Consider the following 7,202-nt stretch of genomic DNA (forward strand, 5'->3'; position numbering starts at 1 on the left):
TATGACACGCTTTTATACGACAACATGCACTGCTTTATGTTTCCTCCGGGTGATGAGAGGAAGATCATGTATATACTGGTGAATGAACTATTTATCGGATAATTTCACGACAAATTACGGGCGAATGACATTAGGAGGCTCGAGAGTGTCACGGCCAGCGTCGCGTGTCGAAGACGGTAAGAAGCTCCTCCATATTTATTATCGTCAGAAGAAATATGTAGTGGGAAAACCATCGCGGATTGGCTGAGGTGCCCCCTATCCTTCGGTATATAATATACTTGTATCGAACGGAAGCCACTTCTGACCTGGCAATTAAGCTCATTCAGGAAATTTATGGCCAAGATGAGAGCTTTTTTGTGGTTGTTATGACGTCAGAACTATTTAAAGATGTAATTATTGCATGATTGAGTGGATGGGTTAAGTTGAGATCTTTTATTTACAACAATCTTTAGGAATATTATCATGATTTTTTTATTTTAACTTGAGACGTTGGGGGATTATTGATCGATAAGATTATGACATTCCTGCCCTCATCTGTGAAGGTGCCATAACTGGACGCGGATTACTCAGTCTTGAGCATAGCCTAAATTATCATGCCTACCCTACCAAGTCTTGTCCATCGAACCTGACCCAGTCTGATAACCGCAAAGCGCACCAGTTCAGGGCCCGAATGCAAAACTACCCTCGACCTATATTGGCAAATCTCCGGCCAGGTCCCGTTCCCGGCTGACCCATTTGTTCCCTCTTACCTGGGCATTCAACGTCTCCACTCATCTACATTACCCGATCCTCTTCCCTCTCATAACCTCCAACTGCATCCCGAACAATTCCTCTCATTCTCAACCTACCCGAGAATGCCACCCCCTCCCTCACAAACCAACATCAATCGAAAAAACAGTTTTAAACACCCAATAAGCCCAAAAAATCCCCAACATCCCCTACAGACTCCACATGCACCATTATCCTCCCAGCGACCCATTTGTCGTTGAATTCATGTAGCCCCGCGGCATCAATGTCTCGTTAAGGGCTCAACTACCTACGGCAGTTCTTTTTTCCCCCGAAATAAGGGTTACAAACGTATCGGATTTCCTTTGAATCACATTTTCGGCCTCCACCCGCCACGTTCCCAAACCCCCTGTACAGAAAAAAGACACCACAACTGGGGAGCAACCGAATGACAGCCAACTTGTCGTCCACCAGTTTCATCCTCCTGAATTTTATGAACCGCCCACGTACAGTTCTGTGACCCCGCACCCGGTGTATATTCATCGGTGTTGCAGGCACACAGAGACGCTCTCGCTGGATTGAGTTGAGAGATAATAATTCGATATTTCCCAAGGCAACGTGAGGGGTAACGTGATACGAATCGTGATGCTCGATTTGAAGTTTCGATTTATGGCTCCGTACCTCGGATTCCGAGGCGTGTACCTCATTAAGGAGACGAATTGAACACGAAAGGTGGATATACAAGGAGGAGGGGGAGGTGGAAGGAACATTTGATGATGCTACTACTACTATGTGCACATTGACTGTGCAAAGTAATGCGCAAGGTTGAGCAAGAGGTTCAACCATCGTCTTACCTGTTCATAACACAATTTCACAAGCTGTGTTGAAATTTGATCGAAATTTAGTGCCTTTACGGCTCGGCATATGCCCGTAGGAAATTTCTCGTTAATAGGTGCATGGCGGCTGGTTGAATTTATACTACGTGTATATATGCTCCTGGAATATTATTCACTGGCATATACAGGGGGATAGCGTAACGCAACACATACAAACGTCGTGGCACGCGGATAATGTTGCTAACACAGCAGACATTCTGAGGTATATGTATATGATATCCCAATGGAAAATACATTAAGAATGAACTGTGAATAGGACTGACGGCTATTTACTTTATGTTCAATGCGTTGGGGGAGGTTGAGGTTCAATGGGAGAGGATTGAGTGATTGAGAGGTGGGGGCGGTGTTTAATTTATTTGTTTGATTTCGTTGGATGAGGGAGGGTTTTACTTAGTTACGATAATTATAGGAAATAATGAGGTTGATGGTAATGAGGGGTAAATACCTGTGGGGTAGTTCTTATGGTTGTTCCAGTGAACGGGATTTAATGAATGATTTTTTTTTCGTTATTAGCTGGCAAGTAAATAGGGGGTTGTATACAATAAAAAATAAAAGATGAATGATATATAGTTGTGGAGACAGTTTCAGAGACTAATCATATCTTTTTTAAGATAAAGATTAAGATTAATTAAAGATAATTAAGAGTCGTGGAATTAGGTTTTCTTGAGTGTAGCGATAAAATTATATTGTAGGTATAGTAATAGGTATTTGTGGGGAAAGCCCGCCAATAGAGGTGGATAGTAAAGAGATGTAAGTCTGTAAAATAGAAGTACATAGACGGTGATATTTTGGGGGTTTGTGAGAGGCCCACAGATATAAGGAGGGGAAAATCGTTTTCGGCCAGCGAGATCCAGGGACGCTAGGATCACGTCACGCCGCTAGGGCCTACCCAGGACTGGGGTCGGGCCTAACTAAAAAACTGCCCTCCAGGGAAGAGAAAAACTCACAGTTTAGAAGAGAGAGTTTGAGTTCAGACGAGAGCCAGTGTTTAGACGAGGTTTAGAGTTTACACCAATGTACAATATTAATCCACACAGAAACACTCGCTCCTCTTGGAGATCGGATAATTCTCAAATTGTGACAGATGAACCAATTCCGTTAACGTCATTCAAAAACTGAATGTAGCAGCAAAGTTGGCGAGTAGTTTTAATATCATAATTGTTGGAATAAATAATATTGGCATAGAACTGGCGGATGAAATTCAAAACACATAAACTCGGATAAGCTACGATGTATTTATTTGAAACAACAGCTCGTGCTCCTTTTATTCAATTCCAGAGGTAGAATTTTCATCTCTTCGATTTTCAGGGAAAATTGTTAATTATAACATTGATCGCAGTTTTGCAACGTGTTTACTGTGTACGTAGAATGTATGGAGGAGGTAGCATGAGTGAAACGGGTGGAAAATCGAAGGGGTCGATGGGAGAATGAAAAATCCCAGGGAAAAGTAATTAAACGTTTGGAATAACCAATCTCTCTTGGATATAGAACTGATTGTTGAGAGTCGAATTTTATATCAGTGAAAAAAGAATCTATCTACCGGCTGGAGAAAAGTTTATCGTTTTTAATATAACAATGAAGTTGAGGGAGACTTTTACCACCGAATATTAGTATATTTCGGTCAAAGGGCGAATAAATGGTCGTTGAAATGTGAAATTTTAACTTCACCCGTTTTTATTTTTCGAATCATTGCGGAAATTAATTTATCCTATTTGTTCAATCAAATATTGAAATTTTACATGTTAGTCCAATGCACCCTCGCGGTAATATTCACATGAAATGAAATTTATTGAAACGAATAATTATAATCCGATACTGTTTATCCTTTGAGTTTTCAAATTGCCCGGCTTTAGCATATGTGATGTTGTAAACTATTGATAAACATAATTGATCGGAAAAAAATCAGCATATTAATTAAGTTCATTATTCACGGTTTATTAGAAAAAAGCGAAAAAGAATTGAGTCAATAATTAAAGGGGAGTAGGCCCTAGCGGCGTCACATGATCCTAGTGTCTCAGGATCTCGCAACAATTTTTTTTAAACCCAATTATATTATCCTGACTGACAACGTCAGTTTCATCGGAGGTAAATTAATTCCAAATTCACTTTCTCCTTCAATTAAATTCCTCCGGGGTCAGTTATTATTTTTCGAAATGGCGGCAGTCTCGGAGTGTCTCGAATAAGCAGACAACACTTTACGGTCCTGCAACATTTGGCAAGGACATGCTAGTCCCGAGTACTCTCTTACGACTGCAGCCCCACCTAAGTTAGCTTGGTATACTGCCAAATTTCCTTCACTATTATACAAGGATTAGCGCTAGCTCCACATTCACTGTATTCTGGTATGTAATTACGGTTTCCTACCCTTCTCACAAGTTTATAACCAGTATACTCGTGTATTTCAATCTTTATTGTCCAGTCTCTCGTGCAAGTATGCGCAGAAACGTGGAGTATTCATGGAGCAAATTCTCTCTCACTCTCTCAGCTCTTGTCCATCGAGAGAGACAGGCATTCTCGTGTGTCCCGTTGGGCCTCGTAAACTTAACCAGGGGATGGGTACAGTGTACTCCTACGTGTCCAGGGGGCTGTGCGTCCTCGTTGCTATCAATATATACTTCATTTACTGGTACGAATGCGGTTATCCCGATGTACTGTGCAGACTTACTGAGCCCAACTATACGACCACTTTACCCCGGTAATCAGCCAAAATAGGTCTGACGAAATGTTGAACAATACTCAATTCATGTGGAGCTTATGTGGAGCGTGAGGGTGCTGGTTCTCGGACGAGGAGGGATGTTCCACAAGTAAATACCACGTGAATTCATATTTTTAGGATAATTACGAAGTCAGACGTTAAAGGAGGCAATTATTATGCGAATAAATAGGGAAAAGTCTATTTTCTGCTGCGCATTTTTGGTGGTAGAATTTGTTTATAATAAAATTGGCACACTATTGGAAAAAAATAAACTTTCGTTGATAATTTACTTGCAATTTTGGGTTGCACTGATTTACGGATTTAAAACTGGGGGAGTCCCAGATTTTGCTGACAATTTTATGAAATTCTAGAGTTTTACGCGGTGCATGAATGATATATACTTACTTTATTTGGATTCATAATTTAATCTTATCACGTGCCATGAAATTATGTTGAATTTTCAGTGAAATTGGAAATCTCATAATCTTTTCCCCTTAAACTGCAGTTGATGTTACACTGTTGAGAAGATTTATTCCGTCCAAGTAAAATTTATTAACTTTCAATGAGTTGTACTGTTGAATATGACAAAACGAACATTCAACCAACATCCATCCATTTATAATAATTAAAAATGAATGACCTGAATTTTCTGGTGTCTGGAACAAAAATTTGTTGTTCTTGTTAATTTCCCCACGATATCCTGAACTTCCAGTGCTATTGACACGATAAAAATGTTCAGTAATTCCCAAAGAAAATAGAGAAAAATATTTTTGACGGTGGCCCCAATGAAAAATACTCTGCAAAAAAGTATAAATAGATTCAAAGGATATATTTTTGCTTAAACTTGAAACCGAAAATAACCCGGAATTCATGTTCGTGAACATGCAGAGAGAATTTACCCGCCATCTTAGTTCTACTCCCTCCAAAAAGTAAATTTGGAAAGACATATCTACTCTCGATGTTCGCTTTGTTAATGAATTTTCGTTGTTTTCCTTTCGCGTACGAAGTCACTTCCAAATCCCAAACGTAAGTGCGTACGTCTTTTTGCGACGCTTCCCCTATACGATCCCCACGTCGGACTTTTTATTGCTTTCCTCCACCATAACCTTGTGAGTGAGAGGCACTTCGCCTTCATCCACGAAATGAAAATTTACAGCTCCCCTTAGAATATTATGCATATGTGGTTATTTATGCCGTCGACGTTCTTTCTCTCCGATGGAGACAGTATTTTCGGAGGTTTCGAAAAAAGTCTGCAGATAATTCATTTGATAATAGGTAATCAATTATCACATATGCCAATAATAACTTCGACAGTGTCTGAGAATTCCTGAGCGATAATGACAAATTGAAAAATGAATTATTTTTAGAGAGTGATTAAATAACTGACATGATCTTCTTTGACTCTCGAATTAATCGTTGGAATCCTATGGTGATTTTCAATTTCAAGCTTCTGATATCAAATTTAATTAAAAATACACATTTCATGAGAGAAAAAATCTAGCGCAATCTTATTGGAGACCACGTTCCACCAAAGTCTAAGAACTATAATTGTTTAACTTTTGAATGTTGATTTAAAGTAATATAAGGAAATATCGTCCTCATACAAAACTACGGAGATGAACTGGAATTTCGTGATGTACTTGATTTTAGAAATTAATTGATTTGTCACTACCGTATCCTGAGACTGACGACGACGAACTGACTCATTTGAGCTTCCGAGGTCTGCTCATTCAACTACTGACCGTTAATTATCCACGTTTCAAACAATGTTTCAGTAAAAATTTTCCTATCTCCCCTAGATTTTGAGATATTTATCAAAAACTGGTCAATACTCAGAAGGGGTTTTTCTCTGTTAACCACATCGCTACTGAATTCTAATGCTCCGGTCTCATCATGTTCCTAAGGATGTCATATACTATAGTCGCATCTAATGCTGCCAGATATATCACAGTATTCATGAAAATACTTGGGGATGATTGATGCACCAAGACAGTGGAAATGATGCAGACGTAATTACACGCTCCTCTGAATGTTCTGTAATAACTCGACGCTATCTCTCGAAATGCAAATGCAGATGGTCCTTGTAAAAATACGACATCATTTATCAGCAAGACTGGATCACTTCATTCTTTTTCCCTCCGTAACTCTTAAATTCACTTACATCTGTACCAATGAGCGTCTTATGCTGTAGCACAGAACATCCAATGAATCTCCAAAATATTTTTAAAGTTCTTCTTGTTGGGTTGAAGATAAAACAGCTTCTGTAACATTTTTTTTTCGGCATAAAACTCGTTCGCGAAGAAGGGAAAACGAGGTACTTCGATCATCTCAAGGTGAGGCTTTACCGCCAAACGCGATAGTGATCGTTCATTCGGTTATACGTGCAAACCCCCACCGTACTGCAGTTTTTCATTTATGCCGGTACTGGAAAGCTCGATCTATAGCCCTGTTAGTCAATAATGGCACGGAATATGGCCCTCAACAAATAACGATCTTGGACCCGTTCGGGGTTACATCCCGCCGTAAATGGAAGATAAAAGGTCTATGTTCCCCTACATTATAATAGTCCCATTATCGAAGTTGTCAGAAGTCGCCTTCATATTCTTGCAGATTTCGAAATAGTTATGACAACGGATGTATAAATAAGTTCTCAAAAAATCAGAGTATATTGAACTGCAGTTGTCATTGTCACTGAAGCAAACGACACTTGTTTCTTAGAATTAGTCATTCGTATAAATAATTGGAGTAAATTCATTCGAGTTCATTTTATACTTAAGTCAAGTGTATTTGATTTCCGACGACAATATCGAGAAAAAAATCATTTTCTCACGAGGTGATTGTCTTCTACAAGTCTATTCAATTATGGAAATTATGGCGTATCAAGG

The sequence above is a fragment of the Diachasmimorpha longicaudata genome, chromosome 1 (genome assembly GCF_034640455.1).
Source record: "Diachasmimorpha longicaudata isolate KC_UGA_2023 chromosome 1, iyDiaLong2, whole genome shotgun sequence".
Taxonomy (NCBI): domain Eukaryota; kingdom Metazoa; phylum Arthropoda; class Insecta; order Hymenoptera; family Braconidae; genus Diachasmimorpha; species Diachasmimorpha longicaudata.